Below are 26,701 nucleotides of genomic sequence, written 5' to 3' on the forward strand. Positions count from 1 at the left end.
TGATACTATAGGTTGGTTACTTTGCCTCTCTGAGACTCGGTTTCCCCATCTGCATAATGGGGTAAATTACAGCTATTGCTTATTGAGTGTTTGCCTGGCCTTGTTCTAAGTGTTTTTCATGTACTAGCTAATTTAATCCTCACAACAATCCTCAAGATAGGGCACATTACTATTCTCATTTTCATTATTATTTTTTAAAAATATTTATTTTTTAGTTGTAAGTTGTAGTCAGACACAATACCTTTATTTTATTTATTTATTTTTTATGTGGTGCTGAGGATTGAACCCAGGATCTCGCATGTGTGAGCTCTTCTGCTGAGCCATAACTCCAGCCCCTCATTATTATTTTAATTAGTGCATTATAAATATATATGTTTCATTGTGGTATATGTGTATATGCTCATAGCATAATTTGGTAGATTTTGTCCCCAGTAGTTCCCCATGTCTCCCCTTCTCTCTCCCTCTCAGTCTTCTTCCTCTACTCTATTGGTTTCTCTTCTATTTTTATGAGATTCCTTTTTTTTTTAAACTTATTTTTCTTTCTCCCTCCCTCTCTCTAGCTTCAATATGAGATAAAACATTTGACCCTTGACTGTCTGAGTCTGGCTTATTTTATTTCGCCTGACGTTTTCCAGCTCCATCCATTTGCCAGCAAATGACATAATTTCATTCTTTTTTTATGGCTGAGTAAAACTCCATTGTGTATATATACCATGTTTTCTTTTTCCATTTGTCAAACACCGATGCTGGTTCCACAATTTGGCTGTTGTGAATTGCGCTGCTATAAACATTGGTATGCATGTATCACAGTAGTATGCTGATTTTAGTTCTTTTAAAATATGGAATGTGCATCCATTAGTGGCACATGCCTGTAATCCCAGCAACTTGGGAGGCTGAGGCAGGAGGATTGTAAGTTCAAGGTCAGCCTCAGCAACTTAGCAAGATCCTTTCTCAAAATAAAAATAAAAAGGGCTGTGATGTAGCTCAGTGGTAAATCATCCCTGAGTTCAATCCCCAGTACCAAGAAAAAAAAAAAAAGAAGAAAGAAAGAAAAAGAATGGCTTCATGAACTTGCATGACATCCTTGTGCAGGGACAATGCTAATTTTCTCTGTATTATTCCATTTTAGCATATCTGCTAATGAAGTGAGTACACTATTTCCATTTTATAGATGAGGAAACTGAGAAAACTGGTTGGGGTGAGTATTTGATAAGGGAGTGCATATGAAACACTTAGGACACCATTTAGTAATTACAGTGTAGAAAATAAACATTAGATGTTATTTTTTTATTTTACTTGGAGGCATTTATATTTACTATCCCTGATTATTACTGGAAACAGCAGTGCCCAAGAACATACAGGATGTTTTTTAGAGAGTGAAAAAAATTTTATCACAAGTAAGTTACATGCAATGTTTGACCATGTTTATAGTATTATCCATTGTTAATTCGAAATTCAAATTTAACTGGGCATTCTATATTTTTACTTTCTAAATCTGGCAACCCTATCTGGGGCAGAACTTGCAAACCTCATTTTGCAGATGAGGAAACAGCCTCAGAGAGAGAAAATAATAGAGCTATGGCATGAGGTCTTAAATAGTCTCTTTGGATCCAGATCTCAGGTTCTCTGAAGCCTGGTCCAGTGTCTTCTCTCCATTAACACACAGCTTTTCAAGTCTTTTGCTGCCTCTGGCAATTGAAAGCAGAGCGGATCCAGGGAAGAAGGGGACAGCCTCATGACTAAGTGTTCTGCAGGGAAAGCTGGTAAGTGACAGGCGGCATGTGGGCCGCTGGGGTTTGTCTCCCAAGTCCTTCCAGCTCTGCAACCAGCTCCTTTCCCTCCTCCTCTTCCAAGAGGCCTTGGAACCTCTTTCCTTTGCTGGCCTCAGACTCTTCCAGGCTCCCAGCCCAGGCTTAGCACCCAGGACATCAGATGACCCAGGTGTTCTGAGCAGAAGGAGGGTGAAGGTGGCACAAGGCATTATCACCCACTGTTCCTGTATTTTTTTTAACAGATCAAGACTGGGCTGAGTTGTGGATCAAAGAACCTGGAAGAAAAAGCCATACAGCATGAAAAAAATGAGAAAATGGCATGGCTGGGATTGGGGAACTTCAACTTAGCTTCTCCCTGGAGAACCATCAAGTGCCTGCCCTGAATCTCCTTGAATCTTCACAACACCCTAGAGGTAGAATTCATTATTTTCATAGAGATTTGGATACTGAGGTCCAGGTGACTTTGTCTAAGACCCCCAAAGCAATGTAACAGTAGTGGCTGCTCCTTTGAGAGTCTTTCTTGGCAGTTTCTTTTCTTCCCCTCCCTCTGCCTGGCATTCTAAATTCTAAAGGAAAGCTGCACCTAAATAGTTAAGACATTAATTGCTAAATAATTTTTTCTTTAGATTTACAGAATCTAGAACATCTGACCCTCAGATAACATCAGGATTTGTAAATTGCTCCCCTTCTTTAATTCTGTGCATCTCCTAATACAAAGCATTTACATTGCTGTGATGGAACTTGTAGAAAAAGAATATGTTTGTAACTAGCCCTTGGAGGTCAAAGTTGATTGGGGGGCAGATACAAGCCCTGGAATTAGAAGACAGCACTACCCCCAACTCCCACGTAGCCTTCCTGCCTATCGCTCCTTTCCTTCCCTATAAAAGCCCCATGCGCCTCTGAGTTCCCTAAAATGGTGCTCTGAGGCAATAGTGCTCCCCACCCCATCTTCTCAGGATGCTGGTCCCAGTAAATAAAACTGATTTTCTTCCCACCAACTCTAGTCTCCCTAATATTGATCTTCCAGAGGCAAGCAAGTTGTGGAGAGAAGGACTGGATTTTTGATCCATATACCTTGAAAGCCTAAATTATTAACTCTTGCTAGAGCACTGTCTCCCAGATCATAGCTGTTGGGATTAACAAGATTATGATAGCACAGTGTAATAGTTCTCAAAATGGGATCCCTGAGCATCAACATTGCCTGGGAACTTGTTAGAAATGCTGAGTTTGGGGTCTGATCCTAGAACTTCCTGGCTCTGGAATTCTGGGGGTTGGGACAGAGGGTGTAGCTCCGTGGCACAGTATGTGCCTGTGCCTAGTATGCCTGGTGCCTGGATTCAATCTCTAGCACTAAAAGGAGAAGAAAAAAAAAAGAAAATGAAAAAGAACCAACACAGTGGTGCATGACTATAATCCCAGAGACTTGAGTCAGGAGGTTTGCAATTTGAGGCCAGTCTTAGCAATTTAGCAAGGAGAGACCCCGAATCAAAATAAAAATTTTTGAAAATTTTTTAAAAGGGCAGGGGATTCAGCTCAGTGGTAAATTGCCTCTGGGTAAAAGAATGAGAGAAAGAGAGAAAGGAAGGAAAGAAATAAATTAATTCTGGGGAAGGCTGGAAATAGCTCAGTGGTAGAGATCATGCCTAGTAAGCTTGAGATGCTAGGTTTATTCCCCAGTAGTTGGGGTGGGGCAATAATTCTAGGAGTGATGCCTGGCAATCTGTACAAGTTTTCCAAGTGATTCTGATGCATTCTAAAGTCTGAGGATCTTCGGCATGTAGTAGAAGGATATAAGCAAAAATAACTGAAAATGGGAGCAGACCTCGGATCAGCAAGCTGTCTTTTTTTTTTTTTTTTTTAAGCAGTGGTGGAATGACATATGGCACATTTTCAAGGGAGAAAATGGTGACTGGTTATAAGAGGGGTCTGTGTTTTATAGGTTACAACGAGGATGACTTAATCATTGCAGACTTCAACAGAACATGTTGGTTTGGGACGTCATAAAATAGGCTGTAAAAGTCTGAAACCCATTTTTTCCTGAAAGGATGAAAAGTCTCGAGCCCAGCGCTCATTGCTTATCTTCTTCCTCCGGGGTTCATTGTCACTGGGAAAAGATTAATGTTTGTCTTCTTCCCAGTGATTGTCATTTTCCATATCTTTCAAAGGAGATGCATTTTTGGAACAAAATTAATATATATTTAAACCATATATTTGTCTTTTGTAAACTTTTATTGATATATAATGTAAATAGAGAAAAAATGCACAAATAAATATACATCTTGATGAATTTTCACAAAATGAGCATGCCTGGTCACCCAGATCAGGGCAGAGAACAAGCCCTTTTGTGTCTCCTTCCTGGTACTACCTCCCTTCAAAGGATAATCACTGTCCAAATGTTATACAGTAAAAGATATGGAAGATCAAAACCCCCAAAATAGTGTGGCCTAGGAAGAGGGAGTGAGGAAGAAGGCAACACATTGGTAACATTGATCTTTTGCCAATACATTCTTTCCCAGTGACAGGACAATCCCTGGGAAGGGAACAAACATCATCCAGTGACAAGACAATCTCTGGGAAGGAGATATCCATCAAGTTTAAAATAGCTGTTTCTGGGAGGAAGCTAAAGCATTGATCCTTCCCCAAATAAATCCTTTCCCAGTGATGATACAATGGGACCTTGAAGAGATAAGCACTGAACACTGACCCCAGACCCTCCATTCTTCCCCAAGTAAAAACATTGCCCATTAAGAACAAATTTCAAATTCTTACAAATTATTTCCTGAATGTCCAAACTGCCAAGCTCTGTCAATAATTAGGTCACCTTTCAGTGTAACATATATAAGCACAGATTCCTCCTTTGGCCAGTGGCTCATTTTCCATCAGGAAAGTGGGTCCATCAGATGCCGAATAAAGGCTGTGCTGACCTGTGAAGTTTGTGTCCGCCTCGGTCATTTTGTGGTAACATACAATTTTTTAAAATTATAGACAACAAGGAGTTAGTTGGATCTTTGGTTCCTAGTTCTTTGACTGGTTCTCGGACCAGTCCATTTCATTTAGACAGTTTTCTTCTCTAATAGTCATACAGATATTTCATACCTGAAAGGATTGCTACGTTTCCCAAAATTGCCTGGTGACAAGAATCACTGAAGAAAATCCAGATTCCCTTACAGCATAATTTTTAAAAAAAAATTTTTTTAGTTGTCGATGGACACAATATCTTTATTTATTTATTTATTTTTATGAGGCGCTGAGGATTGAACCCAGTGCCTCACACGTGTGAGGCAAGTGCCCAAGCACTGAGCCATAACCCCAGCCCAACAGCATAATTTTTTTTTTTACTGGTTCTAGTAAACCAAAGTTCTCATGCATAGTCAAGTGCTCCACCACTGAGTCACATCCCCAACCCATAGAGCATTTCTTTATTTTTAGTTGTTGATAGAAATTTATTCTATTTTATTTATTTTTATGTGGTGCTGAGGATCAAATCCAGTGCCTCATACACCTGCTAGGCAAGTGCTCTACTACTGATCCACAACCCCAGCTGGCTCTTTGCTACTGAAATACATTTCTAGTCTTTTTTTATTTTTATTTTTTATTTTGAGACAGGGTCTCACTAAATTGCTCAGGCTGGTCTGGAAATTGCAATCCTCATGCTTCAGTTTTCCGAGGAGTTGCTGAGGTTACAGGCATATGCCACCAAGTCTGGCTTTCTTATGGCATAATTCTTAACAGGACAAATATTGGTTGTGGGTATATAAGAATTATTTATTTTACTCTTTTATGTCTAAAGCACATAAATATATATGTACTATGCTATAAGATTAAAATTTCAGGGAGAGGATGATTAGGAGGAAAATATGTCTAAAAATGCTTCTTGGGGAGAGTGTTGAGAAACATGCCTTAGTGCAGTGATTCTGCTAATGTGGACCTTGGTTAAAAAATGCAAATTCTTGGGTTGGGGTTTATAGCTCAGTTCAATGTTCAATCCAGAACAGCAGGGGGAAGAAAAGCAAGTTCTCAGGGTCTGCTCAGACTAGTGAATCAGAAACTCTGGTGATGGGGACCAGCAATCTATGGTTTTAAAAAACGTTCTGGGTGATCCCGATGAGTAGTAAAGTTTGAAAACTACTGCCCTATAGAATCTGAATGGGGTAAGGGACCAGGAATATATGATTTTAAAAAGTTCTCCTAAGACATAATGTAGGAAAGAAACATTGACAAGACAGTTTCAAAAGTACTTGAAAATTGTAAATGACATCACAGATGGTAAAACATTACTTACTTAGGAGGAAACAGAATAAACAATAATAGCAAAGGTCACTAATTTCTGAACACTTAGTCGAGCCTCTGAGTTGTACTTGTACAGTTCTATTCTCAGAATCCACGAAGGAGGTTAAGAAGAGCGACTCTGGAAGCCTCTGCCTGTGTTCCTATCCAGGATGCGATTTGGTTTATGGACCTGTAAAATGGGGGTAATAACAGTGTACTTCTCTCACAGGTCTGTTGCGAGGATTACGGGAGGTTGCTCGCTTTTCCGTTCTTTAATACCTGCCATGTTGGCACCAATAAATTGTCATCATCCCTAAGAACACCCTGATAAAAGGGCGGAGAAAGGAGGATTTTAACCCAATCATATGTGTCTCCGAAGTGTACATTCCTAAGAACTATAGTCCAATGTGATCTCAAATTGTGATCCCAGCTGTCAGAAGCATCATCAGACAATTGTTACAAATGCAAATTATGAAATCCCATTCCAAATCAGAAATTGGGGGTGGGGCCCAGCAATCTAACTTTTAAAATGCCCTTCAGGTGATTCTGATGCACACTAGAGTTTGGATATCACAGCTATAGTCTTTAAAGGTTCTGGTAAGACAGATGTTAAAAAAAAAAAAATTCTGAAGTTGCGGTGAACAGCTCAAGGTCTCTCTCACCTGGAGGTGGGAAAACTTAGTGATCTGTCGCGCAAGGCCTGCTGGGGCTTGTAGTCCGGACCGATTCCGAGGGAAGGCGCCTGCGCACTGGCGGCTAACTTGGTCTAGTCGCTGTGGTCGGGGCTCGGGACCGGCTGCCATCTTAGTCGAAGGGACTGAAGATTCGCCGCCGCCCCAAGTCCCGGTAAACACCCGCGGGCGGGCTGGGAGCCGTTCTGGGGACCGGAGGGAGCCTGGATGTGAGTGCCTGGGGGAAGGAAGGGGAGATGAATGCGGCGTTCAAGCCGGGGCGCCCAAGCGGTGGCTGCTCCTTCCTCTCTTAGAGCCGGTGCCCGTGGGGGGCGCGGGGAGCTTGGGCTGGTGGCCCAGGCTGGGCAGGGGTGGAGGGGCCAACCCGACTCCCCGAGAGGCCAGTGCCTGGTCGAGATGCCCGGAGCCCTTTGCCTGGCCGGCTGCAAGTTGTGAGAGGGCCGGGCTGTGTCGGACGTGGGCAGGGTCCGGCCCCGCGCCCCTCTGCCGCGCCCGGGGGCCACTCTCCAGCAGTCTGGCCTACGCGTGGGGCCCGGCTGCAGCGGCCCGCCCGGGCGACGTGGCTCTCTGAGGGGCGGCGGCCGGGCCCACCTGCCACCTGGCTGGCTTTCCCGAGAGTTTTCCAAGCCCCCTCTCGCTGGGAGAGCCCGACACGGCGGCTGCCTCCCGTTCTCTCTTCCACTCCCCTCTTGTCTCCATTGTCCCCTAGCGCGGTGGTCCCGGCCTGGGCGCCCTCCCTGGCGCCCGCCGCCACGGCGCCGACTTTTGCAGACGTGGAGCTGTCACTGTCCTTCTTCTTGAGAGTGCCCTTTTCTTTGGCAGAGCAAAGAAAAAAGTAGCCGTGAACCATTCGGAGTGTCGAAACATGATGAGGATATGACTTTTAAGTAGGGAATTAAACTTTTCAGACTTAGTTCCAGGCCGCGACTTAAACAGAAACACAAGGGTCAGTCTGTGCACCCTAGATAGAGCGTGGGCCTAAAGTTAGCGACATATCAGGTGAACTTGCGAAGTACCGGAGCTTCACTATTGCCCTGTAAATCAGCTTGTTTTCTTCGCTACTTTCGTATCCAAATCTTGTTACATTTTCTGCCACTCTTCAATGGCTGTAGTAAACTTATTTTGAAGTCGGGGGTGGGGGGGAGTGGGATTTTTCTTTGAAAATTAGGGAACACAAGCCAGCCATCTATCATTGCACTTAAGTGGGATTTCCTATATCTATTTCTATATAATTAGATCCTGAGTATGTAAAGGCAGTGTATTTTCACTCTCAAAATTGGCAAAGAACTTGGTTCTCATTGGAAATAAAGTTCTCATGGGAAATCTGGCGAGAGCCAATGCTGTGTAGTCCACAGTTTACTCCAGGTGCAGTTATTTCATTTTTCAGATTTAGAAATGAAGGTGGAAATTCTCTTTTGAATAGTGAATGTATGTCCAAAAGGAATTCATTCATCTTCAGCGTACAAATCACAGGGATGTAATATGAAATAAGAAACAAGTGCAGAATACTTCTTCATTTTATTTTGTTAAAAGTAATTTCTTTATTTGTTTGGAAAAAACACACATTTTTGTACTTACTGGGAGAGAGATAAGCTTGTGATCCCTAGATTTGACCACTAGAATAATTGGAGCTTTTTAAAAGTAGAAGTCCCAGGATCTCATTTCTGATATGATTGGTAGGTTTGGGTTGACTCCTCCCAATTTATTTTAAAAACATGCCTCAGGTAATTTTGGGAACTACTAAACTGTAGACATACCAAGAACAGCTCAAAAATCTTTGAGACAGAAAAGAAAGTTTCTCGTTCTTTCTGGGGTTTGGCCAGAGGAGGAGGCAAAGCTTGCCTGTGGAGTAGAAGTTCCATCTTAGATGATAAATGGAGTGTGGTAGAGGTGGGGAAAAAGGACAGAGCAGGCAGAGGAAATACCTTAATGCTTTAATGTTATGTTCATATTCAGGGGATTGTGGGAGAAAAAGGGTTGGGGTGGGGAAAACCGGGATTGGAATGGGGAAAGAGAGCATTTTTGGGACTTGAGAACAGAAAAAAAAAAAAAAAAAGGAGGCAACTATATGAACTGTTCTAAGTATAATTCTAAATTTGAATTTCATGTTTTTAGAAATAACAGATTTTTAGACAGGAAAGAGATGTGAATACATGTGTATTTAGAAAGATGGCTCTGGTGACAAGAGAAAGGATAGAAGAATGACTGTTGTAGAAGTCTAGGTCTTGAGAAGTGGTAAAGCTTGACTTTGGAGGTAGGAATGATCAAGAAGTTGGATTTCTTTTTCTTTTTTTTTCTTTTATATTTTATTATTATTATTATTATTATTTTTAACCATACGATTGAAGTTGGATTTATTTTTCTACCAGTGCAATTGTGTTGCCAGATTTTTGGATACACACACACACACACACACACACATAATTTTTTTTCTGAGTAAAGAGCTCCTTTTTTTTTTCTTTCAAAAAAACCCATTAGCATGTCTGAATAATATTGACAGGTTATATATGTTAATAATATCAGAGTGAATTGTTTATACGCATCTTTGAGAAATTAGAACCAAATTAGGTGTCATTTGGAACAGATTTGGAGTTTGAACTGAAATTTGTGACTATCGACACTATTGATTTAGTCTTGTTAGAAGTGTTTTCTTCTGGCTCACAGAAACTTTGTATTTGAGTTTTACAGTTGGAAGAGATTATCTACTCCATAGTAGCAAATGTATTTTGGTTTATAGGCTAACTGGAAATAGCTTCCAGCAACACTGTGTTAGGGATTCTGGTTGTGTGAGTTCTGTGGGGAAGTGTTGATTGATTAGTGATGCTACCAGTGGACAATTGCCTAATAGGTGATTTATAATGTTAGCTATATTCTATTCTTGGACTGGTGGCAACCTCTTAATTATCTGTTTATTTTTTAAAAATTACACATTTTGCCTAAGAAAGTTAAGAGTCAGAACTAGAACTAGAACCAGGTTTTGCAACTCTTGGTTTGGTATTCTTCAGTTTATCAAGGTGAATTGTGCTATTAAAGAAATTCTGGAATTATACCAATAAAAAAAGATATTTCTAGCTTACACCTCTTAACTGTTTAGGCAAGAATTCATTCAATGAGGAACTTTGGCCCAGATATGAGTTTTGTTATATTCATTCTGGCTTAAGAAATCTGTGTTAGTCCTGATAGGAAATATCTCCCTCCCTTCTCTACTTCCCTTCTTGTTCCCCTTTCCTCTCAGTTTTGGGTTTTGGGGATTAGTTTCCTTTAAATGAATTAAGGAAAGGTATTCAAAGTTATTATGTTTTCCCCCCCTGTATTTGTGTTGTTTAGTCAAATTCTGGGCTCATAATAAGCATTCATAAAAGGCATGTTGATTTTTGTGGCTGTGATACTGGCTTTGAGTCAATATAAATCAGCAAGGGGATTTGCAGAATTGAATTCTAGCCTTCTCTGGTTGGGAAGTTGGCCCTCAGCTAAAAATGTTCAGTTGGAAACTATCCTCATAACTAGAAGCAGTTAACTAGAAACTGTTCTTGTCCCTTTCCTCCTTCATTCTAGCAGTGCACTGTCCTTGGAAAACTGCTGCCAGCTCAGCTTTTTTGCTTCTTTTCAGAACTGATTATACCCGGATCCTTGGAGTGCTTTTTATTTTCCTGTCCCTAGGAGCCTCCAGATTGCAAAAAATGTCCTTATAGGCAATGACCCTTATAGACAGAATGTGTGTTTATATGGCCATCCTCATTTTGCTGCACATGTCCATTATACCCAGATGGGTATCACCCCATACTGTGTGTGATTCATTTTCCCCTAACTTGCCCTTTTATCCTTCCTGCTCCATCAAAAATTTTCCCTTTTTTTTAAGACCTGTGTGGTGGTGGTGGTGGTGGTGGTGGGGAGAACCTTGTTCTGTGAGATTCACATGGTCATCACAAATCTGATGTATTTATGGGAGTAACTTGTTAATGGACCCTCCTTCCCCTCTCAGGTAACATGCATTTCACAGTGGCCTTCTGGAGACAACGCCTTAACCCAAAGAAGTGACTCGAACAGTGAGAAATTCAGGTACAGTGACATTCCTGTGAGTGATATTTGGGGACAGGATGGTACAGAGGGCAAGCCCTGGTCATATAACTGCTGTGGGAGATGTGGGGACAGAGCAGTATTGATGCTGGCTGCATCAATTGGTTGAAGAAACAAATAGGCAGTTTGCACTTGGATCTGTAACCCAAATCCTTTGCAAGGATAAGCCTGTGAACCACATCGTCTCTTAATTTGGGTCCTCTGACTTTTCTGTTTTTATAACTCCCTTATATATATATACACACTTTTTCCACTAGTGCTGTTTTATAAATATTTATCTCTGTAAACTTGTCCAGACACGGGCATATGTGTGGTGAAGAAGTGGAGGAATTAAAAAGAAGTCAACATGGTATAGTAGAAACAGTTGAAAGAAAAGATCTGGATTCTCATTTGATTTTGTCACTGACAAGCTGTGTGACTTGGCAATTTATTTAGTCTTGTTCAGCCTCAATTTATTATCTTTAACACAGATGTATTGCTTCTTACCTTCCATCTTGGCATGGTTGTGAGGGTCAAATAAAGCATATTAAATCTTCAGAAAAGACTATGAATCTACAATTTAAGACAATATTGCTGGGTGCAGTGGCACATGCCTGTAATCCCAGAAACTTTCCCTGAGACAGGAGGATTGCAAGTTTGAGGTTAGCCTCAGCAATATTGTGAGACCCTGTCTCAAAATAAAATATAAAGGGCTGGGGATGTAGCTCAGTGTTAGAGTGTCTCAGAGTTCAATCCCTAGTACTGCCCCCCAAAAAACCCCAAAAAACAAACAAAAAAAAGATATTATTTAGATATTGTCTAGATCCATGAGGTGGAAGAAGTGTTGGCAATATTATTGTAAGGAAAGCATGAGGACAAGAGAGATTTCATATTAAAAATGTGAAGAGAGAGAAGAGGAAGACTACTGATTAAGGCGGGGGGGGGGCGGGGGAAGTAGACCATAAAGCCAAACAGTGAAAGAATAGGAGTAAATAGAGTAGGTAGGTGAATTGTTAGGTAAAAAAGCTTAATAGGGAGAGAAAGGCAAAATACTATATGATTCAATCATTTCCAAAGGAAATAAAATCACTACCTAAGAGAAATACCTGAGTTCCTAGGTTTGTTGCAGCATTATTCACAATAGCCAAGATAATGGCTATTGTGTCTGTTGACAATGAAGGGACTACAGAAATTGTGGTATGTAAGTGATGGAATATTACCTAGCCCTAAAAAAGAAGGAAATCTGGCCATTTGGGACAACATGGGTAAACCTAAAAGACATTATGCTAAGTAAAATAAGCCACAGAAAAGCAAATATATGATCTCACTTATATATGGAATCAAGAAAAGTCAAATTTATAAAAATAGTAGAAGAGTTGTTAGCAGTAATTAGGTGGGGGAATGGGGAAAATGGGAAGATGCTGGGTTAAAAGGTACAGACTTATAAATTGAATAAATTTGGGAGACCTAATATACAGAATGGTAACAAGAGTGGATAATAATGTATAATTTCAAATACACATTATGAGATATAAAAGAATAGATTTTAAGCATTCTTACCATACACACAAAAAAGATAACTGTAGGGATGGGTGTAGTAATTAGCTTGATTGTATCACTTTACATGTTGTATACAGATATCAAAACAAGGTATACATATACACCTTGATATATAAATATACACATAAAAACATATATTCTATATATCTATCTATCTCTATCTATCTATCTCTATCTACCTATCTATATCTATATCTATATCTCTCTCTATGTATATATCCTCCTGTTTCAGCCTCTTGAGTCACTGGGATTACTGTCCTGTGACACCATGCCTGACTAACTTTCATTTCTTTATATATATAGTTTTTATTTGTTAGTTATGTCTCCAATAAGCTGGGGGTAAAAAAGAAACTTAAAAATATAAGACTCTCTAATATCCAGTGGTTATACGTGAGAAGTCATGTTATATTTCTGCTTTAAACATTGGCAAGGAAGAGAGTAGTCCCTCATTTGCTGAACCCTAATCTTGAGACTTTTAGTAGACATTGTCTTCATCGCCTTGCTTGACGTACCCATTCATACCTCTGTTCTTGTCTCCACTGTAAGCACTAATGTTTGTTATCAATTCACCTGTGTGACCCTTTGTTTTATATTTTTATTAACTAACTATCCTACAAATGCTTGAGACAGACTAGGGATGTCATATGCTTATCATGGTATCCCATTTGCTATTATTAAATGTATGCTTAATCTGTTTCTTTTGATAATTATGAAGAGAAAGGAAGGAGATGGTGGGGTGATTTGTGAGTGATACTAGAAAGGAAGTGGGTAAGAAGGAAAGCAGTTAAATAAGATGGTAAAAGGAAGAAGTCTTAAAAGATGACAGGTGAAAAGACATGAAAATGAAAATATGGAGGACAGAAAAGAGGAAAAGGAATGGTGTTCTCTGCAGCAAAGAAACAAGGTAGCTTTCATAACTTTCATTTCTTTTTGGTACTGGGGATTGAACCCAGAGGCATTTTACCACTGAATTACATCCCCAGCACTTATTATTTTTTATTTTGAAACAGAGTATCGGTAAGTTGTTTAGGGCCTTGCTGAATTGCTAAGGCTGGCCTTGAACTTGTGATCCTCCTGTTTCAGCCTCTTGAGTCACTGGGATTACTGTCCTGTGACACCATGCCTGACTAACTTTCATTTCTTTAATGATCTAGTACCTTACAAAAGTAATGTGCTGGGAAAGATCATTTTCTATATCAAATATCTTTAAAATATTTCTTAAAGTATCAATTTTATCCCAAGTTCACGAAGCAGTTCTTTTTTGGAAAGATATGTGGGGTCTAGTCATGGTAATTTTCATTTCTTAAATTCTGTGATCATGGGCAGTTCACTTAAGTCTCTCTAGGATTCATTTCCTCACTTGTCTGTTGGATGTTTTGAATATGATCTCTCAGGTTCTTTCTGGCTTACTCTGATTATACTTAGTGCCTCATATGCAGATTGACTTTTTTTCTGGGCTTTGTTGACAACACAATATAGGATTAGTTTCAGAAATATTATAAGATTTTCTAATATCCAGTGCTTCATAAATGAGAAGCCATGTTTATCTTAATTTTTTTTTCCCCTGCTTTTGGTACTAGGGATTGAACTCAGAGGCACTCAACTGTTGAGTCACATCCCCAGCCCTATTTTGTATTTTAGTTAGAGACAAGGTCTCACTGAGTTGCTTAGCACCTCACTTTTGCTGAGGCTGGCTTTGAACTTGCGATCCTCCTGTCTCAGCCTCCTAAGCCTCTGGGATTACAGATGTGTGCCACCACGCTTGGTCTTTTTTTTTTTTTTTTTTTTTTGAGTCAGGGTTTTGTTAAATTGCCCAGGCTGGTCTTGAACTTGTGGTCTTCTTGCTTTAGCCCTATGAGTAGCTGGAATTATAGTCAAGCGCCATCATGCTTTGCTTAGTCTTTTGGTTCTTTGTTTGTATGCATGAGGTACTTGGGATTGTACCCAGGACTGCTCTACTACTGAGTTGCATCACTCCTATCCTTTAAAAAAATTTTTTTTTTAAATTTGAGGCAGAGGCTGCCTAAGTTGCTGAAGCTGGTCTTGAACTTGTGATTTTCCTTTCTCACCCTGCTGAAATGCTGGGATTATAAGTGTGTGCCATAGTACCTGGTTAGTCTTGATTTTTGATCACAGAGGAAAGGATGCTAAAGAATCAATGTGGAGGTTAATGTTGTATATTAGAATTTGATTTTTTTTTGGGGGGGAAGTACTGGGGAGTGAATTTAGGGGTGCTTAACCACTGAACTACATCCCTAGTCCTTTTTATATTTTATTTAGAGATAGGGTCTCACTCAGTTGCTTAAGGCCTTGCTAAGTTGCTAAGGCTAGTTTTGAACTTGAGATCCTCCTGTCTCATCCTCTGGAGCTGCTGGATTATAGGCATGTGCCACCAGGCCCAGCAGAATTAGATAGGTTTTGAACTTTGATTCTACCATGAATTGGCAGTGTGGCATTGCTCAAACTGCTTGTTTGTGCCTTAGTTTCCTCATCTGTAAATTGGGAATAGTTAAGGCATATATATCCATAGAGATCATGGGTTTCTGTTTGAACAAGGCTTGGCTCTCAGAAAACATGAAATGCAAGTTGTTAATTGTTGTTGGTTATTACCACCAACCTTCTTTTCTTAAATTATTATGTATTCATTCAGTAAGATTATTTAGGGTGAATATGATAGATTCCAATGTTGACAAGAGCAAGAGGAATAATTAAGTCAGTGATGACATATCAGATTGGTACTTTAAGCTAGAAAATTCATGTTCTTTCAAAGGGTTAGCTGTTAAAGCAAATGTGACACACTTTTTAAAAAAATATTTTTTAGTTGGAGATGGATGAAAATACCTTTATTTATTTATTTTTTTTTAAATATTTATTTTTTTTAATTTTCGGCAGACACAACATCTTTATTTGTATGTGGTGCTGAGGATCGAACCCAGGCCGCACGCATGGCAGGCGAGCGCGCTACTGCTTGAGCCACATCCCCAGCCCACCTTTATTTTTTATTTAATTTTATGTGGTGCTGAGGATCAAACCCAGTGGGCTAGGCAAGCACTTTACCACTGAGCCACAATCCCAGCCCTGGCACACTGTTTTTTAAAATTTAATTAATTAATTTTATAGTACTAGGGATTGAATGCAGGATGCACTATCACTGAGTTAAACCCCAACCCTATCCATTTTTTATTCTAAGACAGCCTTGCCAAGTTGTCCAGGCTGGCTTCAAATTTATAGTTATCCTGCCTCAGCCTCCTAAGTAGCTGAAAATGTATGTGCCCAGCTGGCTTACTATTTTTTTGTTTTAATTGAAGCAAAATTTATTCTTACCACAAAAAATAAGTATATGAGGTTATATATGTTGTTTAGCTCAGTTTACTACAATGTACGTATTTCAAAACATATTGTACGTGACATATTCTTTTTATCAATTAAAAGTAAATTAAAGGGGCTGGGGATGTGGCTCAAGCGGTAGCACGCTTGCCTGGCATGCATGCGGCCCAGGTTCGATCCTCAGCACCACATACAAACAAAGATGTTGTGTCCGCCGAAAACTAAAAAAATAAATATTAAACAAATTCTCTCTCTCTCTCTGTCTCTCTCACTCTTTCTTTAAAAAAAAAAGTAAATTAAAAATTATTTAAGGTTTTAGGTATATATCTACACTATATTTGTCATAAAAAATAGAAAGTTTTCAAAAGGTTAAATAAGGAAATTGATATAAAATTAACAAAATTCCCTGTTTTTTTATTGGGGTTGGTTACAGGGGATTGAACTCAGGGGCACTCAACCACTGAGCTACATCCCTAGCCCTGTTTTTGTATTTTTATTTACAGACAGGGTCTCACCGAGTTGCTTAGTGCCTCACTTTTGCTGAGGCTGGCCTTGAACTGGTGATTCTCCTTTCTCAGCCTCCTGAGCTGCTGGGATTACAGGCCTGTGCCAGTCACTGCGCACGCCCGGCAAAATTCCCTGTTTTTTTTTTTTTTGGTTCTGGAGATTGAACACAGGGCCTTGTGCATGCAAGGCAAGCACTTTACCAACTGAGCTATATACCCAGCCAAAATTCCCTGTTTTAAAATGCATAATTCACTTGAATCACTCTTATCCTGGGGGGGATGTGTGGAATGAATGTAGCCTGAACATCTTAACTTACCAGTTTTTACTTTTATTTGGTTTTCAGTTTTCCAGCATGAGCTTTTCATATCTTACATTTATCTTAATTTTTTTTTCTAAAGAGAATCTGGGTATTCTGAGTTTATAAGAAATCTTCATTTTCAAATGTTGGCAACTTATGAATTCATAGTATAAACACTGTGGGCCAAACAAATCACTACTGTGGGCAGAATTTGTCTTGTGGGTTACCACTTTTTAACCTCTGATCTGGGACTTGACTTTCGGTAGCATAACCCATGTTCTCTGCCCTCTGGGAAGAAAGTCCTTACCCACATAAAGATTTAAAATAGTTCAAGCAATACCTCAAAGCAGTCGAGTGCTGAATGAGGCCTAAATAGAATAATTGTTAAGGCATAGAGAAAGGAACTTATTTATGATTTGGATTTAGAATGTGCAGTTGTGCAGAGGCAGGAATGGACTTGAGGTAGGAGAGTAAGAGGATTTGTGTGGTCCTGGTAATAGGAGAAAGCTTAGAAAAGCTAAGAATTTTTGTTGTTGTTGCTGTTGTTTTTATTTTTGTGGTACCAGGAATGAACTCAGGGCCTCACACATGCCAGGCAAGCATTCTGCCACTGAGCTACATCCCCAGCCCTTAAAGACAGTCTTATTTTGGGATGAACTTGAGACCTATTGACTGAGAGGATAAAATGTTATTTTATGAAGATTTATTTGGCAAGATTGAGGTCTGTAGTATAGGGCTGGGGAGGTCTAGAGGCTGGGGCAATCTGGCTGTAGAGGTAGCAGTGGGAATGAAAAGAAAGGAACAAAAGCTCATGTAGGAGGCCAACAATTGCCATAGATAAAGAGGGCCAGTTTTGAAATTTTCCCCCTACTCACTCCTGTAAAAACTAGGATGTGTAAAGACAATACTTTGTAAGGGCTATCCCTCTTTTCATGTTTTGGATCTTTTTAAAATTTGTTTTTCCTCAGCGCTAGGGATTAAACCCATAGCCTTACATGTGCTAGTAAAAACTTGTCATTCTGTCACTAAACCATATGCCCAGTCCCCATATTTTGGATCCTGCATCATCCCTCTTAGTTCCAGCACCCTTCTTTTTTTTTTTTTTTAATATTTATTTTTTAGTTTTCGGGGAACACAACATCTTTGTTTGTATGTGGTGCTGAGGATCGAACCCGGGCCGCACGCATGCCAGGCGAGCGTGCTACCGCTTGAGCCACATCCCCAGCCCTCCAGCACCCTTCTTAATGATGGATCTCATATATATTATGATTTCCCATCTTATACAAGTAGAAAAGAAAGAAAAAGAAAAACTAAAGTAGTTCAACTTCATCTGCTTATCACCTTCCTTTCTCCCTTCCCTCCCCTCCGCTTCCTTCCCTTCCTCTTTCTTTCCATCCCTCTTTCCTTCCTCCCCAGGACTGGGGATCACACTTAGGGTGCTCACCATTGATCTACATCCCCAGCTCTTTTTATTTTGAAATGGGGACTCACTAAGTTACTTGCCCAGGCAGATCTCAAATTTGTGATCCTCCTGCCTCAGGCTTCAAGTAGCTGGGATTACAGGTATGTGCTACCATGCCTGACTACTTATCACATTTCTAGCTTGGGGTTTTAGTGATCTCAGTTACTTTCTGATAAATTTCATTAGGCTTTAGTTTGTACATGGAATTTTTGTATTTACTAAGATTTGGAAACAAATGGTTCACTGTTGGAAACTATATAGAAATTTGACACAATAATTTATGATTCAGAATAACTGATAAATGAAGTTAGAATATGTTTATTCTGTATAGTCTGAGAGTAATTTTTAGGATTTGATTTTCACCAGGTTTTTTTGTTCTGTTTATACTTTCTCATGAAATTTTTCTTGATGTATACAGGGAAATTATTCTTTATACTTGATTAAAATGCAAAATGTTAACTGGGTGTGATAACACATACTTATAATCCCAGCTATCTGGGAGGGTGAGGCAGGAGGATTGTAAATTTGAGGCCAGCCTTGGCTATTTAGTGAAAACTTGTCTCAAAATAAATAAGGGCTGGGGATGTAGCTCAGTGGTAAAGTGACCCTGGATTCTGTTCCCAATACTGGAAAACAGACAAAAAACAACTGAGTTTCTAAAAACTATACAAAGTTGCTGCTGTCATAGGGATGCAACAGTAGGGTCAAATGAACTACATCTTAGTTTCATTTGATGAAGAAAGCTGTGTGTGCGTGTGTGTGTGTGTGTGCTAACCTAGTTTTTGGAGTTCATTTGTTCTGAAAATGAAAAGGAGTTTTAGGTGGTTCATTTAATTATAGCTCTGCTTTGGAAATGGGAAGGAAAGAAGCATGGGAGAAAAATTAGCTGTGTTTGATTTTGTAGAAAGTCAGTAGTCAAAGGGAAATACTAGATTATTTTTATTCTGTTCTTGAATTTTTTAGAAGAAAAAAGCTATATTATGTTGCCTTTTTTTTTTTCCCCCCCAGTGCTGGGGATTGAAGCTAGGGCTTCATGCATGCTAGACAAGCACTCCACCACTGATCCAGATCCCCAGTTCTATCCTGTATATATTGAAATATGCAGAACCTTGCTCTGCTGCTTTTAATTGTCCACAATATTGCTATTGCTGACATTTATCTAATGTCTTGAACCCAGGGCCTTGTGCATGCAAGGCAAGCACTCTAACAACTGAGCTATATCCCCAGCCTCTTTCCCTATTTTTTTTTTAATATTTATTTTTTAGTTGTAGTTGAACACCATACCTTCATTTTATTTATTTATTTTTATGTGGTGCTGAGGATCAAACCCAGCACCTCACACATGCCAAGTGAGCTCTCTACTGCTGAACCACAACCTCAGCCTTCCTTTCTCTATTTTTTTATTCCTTTATTTCATTTTGCTGAAATTTAGGGAGGGAACAGATGTGGAGTGAATATGTTCTGCTCAGTTGGTTGATTTTACTATATAAATTGATGTTTTTATTTCTTTTTTTTTTTTTTTAATATATTTATTTATTTTTTAATTTTCGGCAGACACAACATCTTTGTTGGTATGTGGTGCTGAGGATCGAACCCTGGCCGCACGCATGCCAGGCGAGCGCGCTACCGCTTGAGCCACATCCCCAGCCCTGATGTTTTTATTTCTAAGGGACAGAAAATTATGAAGATATCTGGCCTAATTCGTATTTTTTTCATGGTTAAAATATATGTAACAGCCTGATATGATGGCACATGCCTGAAATTCTAGTTACTAGGTAGGCTGAGGCAGGAGGCTGGAAATTTCAATGCCAGTATGAGCAACTTAATGAGATCTTATCTCAAAAATTAAAAAAAAAAAGGGGAGTGGGGATACAGCTCAGTAGTAGAGCACTGGGTTCAATTCTCAGTATTGAAACACACACACACACACACACATGCAAAATGTAAAATTTACTATTTTAACCTTTTATGCCCCCTATGCTGCCGGGAATCAGAGCCAGAGCCTTGTGCATGCTAAATATATGCTCTGCCATCTACCACTGAGCTGCAGCCCCAGCCGTAACCATTTTCATTTAAAAAAAAAAAAAAAAAATTTTTTTTTTTTTTTTTTTTTTTTTTTGGTGGTTCTGGGTATTGAACTCAGGGTGCTTTAACACTGAGCTCCATCCCGGCCCCTGTTTTATCTCATTATTTATGTATTCATTTATTAGTACCGGGAATGAATCTAGGGGCCCTTTACCAGTGAGTATATCCCCAGCCCTTTTCATTTTTTATTTTGAAATAGGTGCTCACTAAGTTGCTGAAGGCCTCACTAATTTACTGAGATTGGCCTGGAACTTTCAGTTCTTCTGCCTCAGCCTCCCAAATTGCTGGAATTGTGGGCATGGGCCATTGCACCCTGCTGTTCTTTAAATTTTAAGATAAGGTCTTGCTTAGTTCCCAAAGCTGGCCTTGAACTTGTAATTCTCCTGCCTTAGCCTCCTGAGTAGGTGGGAATACAGACATGTGACAGGATGCCTGCACCATTTTTAAGCTTTTAAGTTCAGTGATTGTAAGTATATTTGCTCTGTGCAAACTTTATCACCTGCCTTCTGCAGAACTTTTTCATTATCTGGCTGAAACTCTGTACCCATTGAACAATCCCCCATTTTCCTTCAAGCCTTTGGAAACCATTGTTCTGTTTTCGATTTCTGTGAATCAACTCTTCCAGGTACCCCAAATATAAATGGAATCATACAATATTTGTCCTTTTGTGTTGGGCCTTATTTTGCTTTATCTGTCTAGCAGTTGATGGACATTTGGGTTAGCCCTACCTTTTTGTTATTGTGAACAATGCTGCTATGAACATTGGGACAACTCTTTTAGTTGTCCTTTTTTTTTTTTTTTTCTTTCCCAGGGCCCCATGACCTGCAAGTGCACTGCTACTCAACTACATTTCCACCCATTTTTATTTTTATTTATTTATTTTTTTTAAAGAGAGAGGAGAGAGAAAGAGAATTTTTTAATATTTATTTTTCAGTTTTTGGTGGATACAACATCTTTATTTTATTTTTATGTGGTGCTGAGGATCGAATCCAGTGCCCTGCGCATGCCAGGCGAGCCCGTTACCACTTGAGCCACATCCCCAGCCCCCCTTTTTATTTTATTTTGAGAAGAATCTCATTAAATTGCCTAGGCTGGCCTGGAACTCTGACTCAGTCCTCTGTCTCAGTAGTAGCTGGGATTCCAGGTGAGTACATTGTACCTGGCTTATTTCTTTTGTATATATACCCCAAAGTGCTGGATCATATAGTAATTTTTAATTTTTTGAGGACTCACTATGCTGTTTTCTCCAGAGGCAGTATCATTTTATATTTCTACCAGCAGCCCATTTCTACCAGTTCCACTTTTCTACATTCATGCCAGTATTTGTTATTTTCATTTTTACCCCCTTGATAATAGCTATCCTAATGGATATGAAATGGCATCTTGCGGTTTTGATTTGCATTTCTCTAATGGTGGTAGCATTGAACATCTTTTCATGTATTCGTTGGCCTTTTATTGTTTTTGTAGTACTGGGGATTAAACTTTGTGCCTCAAGTATGATAGCCACTGAGTTGTGTCCCCAGCTATTTTTATTTTGAGACAGGGTCTTATTAAATTGCCCAGGCTGGCCCCTACATACTCATGCCTAGTCCTCCTAGTTGATGGGATTATAGCTGCATGTTGCCTTTGCAGGTTTAAAAATTTGGATTATTTTTGGTCTGCTGTTGTGTAGCCTACTGCCTACCTCTTTTCTGCTTTTGATTCTACTGCTTATCCAGACAACTCTTTTAGTTGTCCTTTTTTTTTTTTTAATATCCTTTCCCATTGTTGACAAAGCAGCTAGAACTACTTTCAAATATATAGTTCCTTAGTAAATGTTTGAGGATAAAAAGTTAAAAGTAGTGCTTTCTGAAAAGGTGAAGGTTGGTCAGGAGCAGAACCTTCATTATGTTTCTCTCTGGTTTTGAATTTCTCTATTCTTCCCCTTTAACCATTTACCTGTGGAGTAGACATTTAAATAAGGATTCTGCTGGTAGGCAAATAAGTTCCTATGTCATTTAAAGTTGATTTTAGGGAAGGAAAATACAGAATCTTATTTTAAAAATTTGATTCTTAGAGGACTTGCTATTACTGATTGCCTAAGAAATTTTAAGTTGCCCCAAGGTATTCAAAGAAAATTTTTTCTTTTGTAATTCCTAATGGGAAGGAAATCTGTTTTAATCGTTTTAGTTATTTACTACTTTCAGAATTTTTCTTCTGTGATAGTAGGGAATAAAGCTAGATACTCGCACTTGCTAGGCAAGTACTGTGCCTTCAGTGATTTACTTCTTGATTTTATTGATGGCTTGGAATTTCTTATTTTGGCCAAGTGAAGGAGTAGGAATGAACCTAAATATATATTTTAGTTATTTTGAAAAAGATCAAACTCAGTAAGTTCAAGTATAGCAGTGACATACTTTTTTTAAAAAAATTACTTAAATTCATTAGTTATTTTTTTGTGGCACTGGGGATCAAACACGGGGTCTTGAGTGTGCTAAGCAAATGCTCTACCTCTAGGCTGCATCCCAGCTAACATAAATATTTTTTGTTAGTTTCTTTCTCTGTTATCTTTTTTGGTTTCTTTATGAAACCATGGTTTTCTTTTCTTTGTATTTGGTACTGGGGATTGAATCCAGGGGTGCTTAACCACTGAGCCACATCCTCAGCCCTTTGTTATATTTCATGAAGTTGTTTAGGGCCTTGCTAAATTCTGAGGCTGGGTTCAAGCTCCCTTCTGTCTGGGCCTCCTAAGCCACTGGGATTACAGCTATGTGCTTAGCCCTTTTTATCTTCTATTTTCTGATAGGATCTTGCTAAATTGCAGTTCTAATTTGCTGAGGCTGACTTCAAACTCAAAATCCTTCTGCCTCAGCCTCCTGAGTTGCTGAGATTACACATGCAGCACCCCCCACCTCACGGGGGGTGGGGGTGGGGTGGGGCTAAAACCATGGTTTTAAATCATAAAATTAACATTGAGCAAGGCTAGAGATCTCAGTTTTGGGCCATATCTTCTTGTGCTGATCTGGGGTAATCTCTTTTAATGGACTTATCTTATTGAGTTGTTAGAATTCTTTGCAAATTCTGCAGATAAGCCTTATCAGATATATTTTGGAAATGTTATCTTCCAGTCTTTTGCTATCTTTTTGTTTTATTAGTGATGTCTTTTTTTTTTTTTTTTTTTTCTGTGCTAGGGATTTAACCCAGGGGCCTCAGGTTTGTTCTGCCACTGAGCAACATCCCCAGCCCCTTTTCAAAAATTTTGAGACAGTGTCTCGCTAAGTTATTTAAACTGGCCTTGAACTTGCAATTCTCCTGTCTCAGCCTCCTGAGCAGATGGAATTACAGCTCCATATGGCTGTTTTATTTATGGTAGTTTTGGTGTCATATATAAGAAAGTTCTGCCACCAATTGGGCAGTCCATAATTTTCTTGGATTTCCATTTGTTTGCCTGTGAGGACAAATAAGATATGTGTGGCATTTTGCCTTCTTTGAAATAATATATATAGAAACACACACACACACACACACACACCCTTTTTCTTGGGGAGGAGTATCCACCCAGTCCTTTTTATTTTATTTTATTTTGCAGGGGAGGTACTGGGGACTGAACCCAGGGGTACTCTACTTCTAAGCTGTATACCCTCAACCCTTTATTTTTTATTTTAAGACAGGGTCTCACTAAGTTGCCCAGGATGTCCTTGAATTTTGATCCTCCTATCTCAGACTCCAGAGTAACTGGGATTATAGGATTATGGGATTATTTACCACTTTGCCCAGCCTTCTTTGGAATAATATTTGTATTCTTTTCCTTTTGAGATTTAAAGTAATTGAGATACTCATGGTTTGGAACACTTAAGTGAAAATCTTTTTTTTTTTTTTCTTTTCTTTTTTCTGGTACCAGGAATTGAACCCAGGGGTGGTTACCCATGGACCCACATCCCTAGCCCTTTTTATGTTTTATTTTGAGACAAGGTCTTACTAAATTTCTTAGGGCCTCACTAAGTTGCTAAGGCTGGCTTTGAACTTGCAATCCTCTTGCCTCAGCCTTCAGAGCTACTTGAGTTATAGGTGGGAGTGTCTTCTGGATTTTTAATATAATCTGAATAGCAATGCTTTTTGGCTTCTTCTAAGAAAAATACATTGATTTTATTTGTGAGGCGTTTATGCACATTACTCAGTAACTCACACAGTATTGACTTTCAGTTTACTTCATAAATCTTTGTCTCTCTCTCTCTCTCTCTCTCTCTCTCTCTCTTTCTCTCTCTCCTGGGAATTAACCCAACAGCAATTTACCATTGAGATACACCCCATTTTTTTTTTTTTAATTTTGAAACAGGGTCTCACTAAGATGTTTAGGGCTTTTCTGAGTAGCTGAGGCTGGCTTTAAGCTTGTGATCTTCCTGTCTCAGTTTCCCCAGCTGCTAGGATTACAGGTGTGGGCTATCACACCTGGCTTACTTCATAAATCTTAAAATAATGTTTAGAAATGATCTGAGAAGGGCTTACAAGAAGGGTGGGGTATAGTGATATCAGGGTCTTACATTTTGAGAATTTATAGGTCAGAATTGGGCGTGGTGGCGCACACCTGTAATCCCAGCAGCTCCAGAGGTTGAGGAGGAGGATTTCGAGTTCAAAGCCAGCCTCAGCAAAAGCAAGGTGCTTAGCAAGTCAGTGATACCCTTTCTCTAAATAAAATACAATCTGAATAGCAAAAACAGGGCTGGGGATGTGGCTCAGTGGTTGAGTGCCCCTGAGTTAATCCCCAGTACCTACCCCGTCCCCATCAAAAAAAAAAAAGATGATCAGAGCCAGGCACAGTGGAACACGCCTGTAATTCCAGCAGTTTGGGATGCTGAGGCAGGAGTTCAGAGCCAGCCTTAGCAACTTAGTGAGGCTCTAAATAACTCAGCAAGACCCTGTCTCTAAATAAAATATAAAAAGGGCTGGGAATGTGGCTCAGTGGTTAAGCACCCCTGGGTTCAATTCCCAGTATCAAAAAAAAAAAAAAAAAAAAAAGATGGTCAGAAACAAGAATTTCTTGAGAGCCAGGAAATTCAATTTTATATATAATTAGGTTGCATAATTGCAGACAAGTATTATTATTATTATTTTTTGCCCCTCCTCCTCCCCACACCTAACTGTTGCTCCCGGTTTCACCCTCTCTGTCCGAAACTAACTTCAGCAATTTTGTCCAACAGTTGCAATTATGCCCTCTCGCCTCCTTCCCTTATCACACAAATAACCTGCAGCTGCCCAGAAAATGATCCCCGACAGAGTCCTGTTTGTTAATCTCCAGAGAACTCCTTACAGAGACAAGCATTATTTGAAGGGAACAATATTTATAGTAGCACAATAGTTACATTTTTTTTGAGAAACTCCAGCAGTAAGTAGTCAAAGCCAGAAACAACTTATAATAGTAGTTAATATTAAAATATTTTGGGGGGGAGGGGGTCGGAATTGGGTATTTAGCTCAGTGGCAGAGCTCTTGCCTAGCACACACAAGGCCCTGAGTTTGGTCCTTGGCCCTGTGGGGGAGGAGGGAATTTGCTGGAAAGCTGTTGGGGAGAATAGAGAGGAAACAAAGTACAGAGTTGAACCAGCAAATGAATGTTAAAAGTTAGATCCTTTTCTTTTCTTTTTTTTTTTTATTAGTTACACGTACAATGATCTTGATATATCATACATTTGAATCAAATGGGGTATAATTTCCTCAGTTTTCTAAGTGTACAGGTTGCAGAATCATATTGGTAGATCCTTTTCTTAATCCCTGTTTTCATACTATTGAACCTTGAAAGTTGTAGCTTCCTGTTTTTTCTCTTTGAATAAGATAATTGTCTTTTTAGCATATGCTTTAGAATACATGCTGATACATTTGGTTGGAAGATGTTGAAGGAGTTTTCAATGACAGGAGATCTTTGTGTGATGTTCATAGCCAAGATGTCACTGTTGTGTTAAGACACCTTTCTCCAGTAAATAGAAAAGCAGCCTTTCTTCATCATGAATGGGTTTGAGTTTATTCCTATTTTTTTTTACTGGGAAAAAGTTATGGAAATATGTACTTACCTTCTACACAAATTGAAGAACTCTGATTCTGTTTGCCTATACCTTCAGTAGCTTCTTTGCTATTTATCATTAGTGGAGAATGAAATCTAAAAATTATTCTTCCTATCTAATCTCTCCTGCTATGGCTCTAGGGATCAGGATGTAGTTTTCAATCAAGAACCAGTAACAGTTCCATGGTTCTACTTCGAACTGAATTGTAGCTGTTAATCCATTCTTGTGGTACTGGCTAGTGAATGAAGAGAAATTTCTTAAAACAGAGTCTTTTGATAGCTGACTCTTTCACTTGGATAGCGATGTGGGAATATGACAGAGTAGCCCTGTCTGAGGGCAACTACTCAGTATTTCCTTACTATGTGTTGTTCTTTATTTTAGTAAGGTTATTTAAGAGTTTGACTTTATTGGGTTTTAGTTGTCTGAGTACCACTGTGTACTTTAGGTCTTTGAAATTTGTACTTTCTGATTCAACAAGAAATTTTTCTTAACACACACACACACACACACATACACACCTTCAGCCTTTTTATTTTATTTGAGACAGGGTCTCACTAAGTTGCTTAGGGCTGCCTTCTTTAGTTGCTAAGGCTGATCTCAAACTTGCATTCCTTCTGTCTCAGCCTCCCAAATTGCTGGG

General features: G+C 39.3%; 1 protein-coding gene and 1 non-coding gene across 4 annotated transcripts in view; one reads left to right on the forward strand and one right to left on the reverse strand.

The window, feature by feature from the left end:
- Positions 1 to 1,047: 1,047 nt before the first annotated feature.
- LOC124085988 (U6 spliceosomal RNA) lies at positions 1,048 to 1,153 on the reverse strand. The gene has a single exon (XR_006849665.1). It is a non-coding gene; the product is annotated as a U6 spliceosomal RNA (small nuclear RNA).
- A 5,533-nt stretch (positions 1,154 to 6,686) lies between these two features.
- Positions 6,687 to 26,701, forward strand: part of Itch (itchy E3 ubiquitin protein ligase) — a 123,873-nt gene continuing 103,858 nt past the window's right edge. The window contains exons 1-2 of one of the 3 annotated variants that reach the window (XM_046433362.2): positions 6,758 to 6,887; positions 10,716 to 10,792. The gene's annotated coding sequence lies outside the window, so the exon portion shown is untranslated. Of the gene's footprint in view, positions 6,943 to 10,715; positions 10,793 to 26,701 lie in introns of all 3 variants that reach the window. The other 2 variants (XM_046433361.2, XM_058575452.1) reach the window with 2 other exon arrangements.

This window comes from Marmota monax, unplaced genomic scaffold (assembly GCF_021218885.2).
Source record: "Marmota monax isolate L192 unplaced genomic scaffold, Marmota_monax_Labrador192_F-V1.1 WCK01_AAM20220418_F8-fsc00014, whole genome shotgun sequence".
Taxonomy (NCBI): domain Eukaryota; kingdom Metazoa; phylum Chordata; class Mammalia; order Rodentia; family Sciuridae; genus Marmota; species Marmota monax.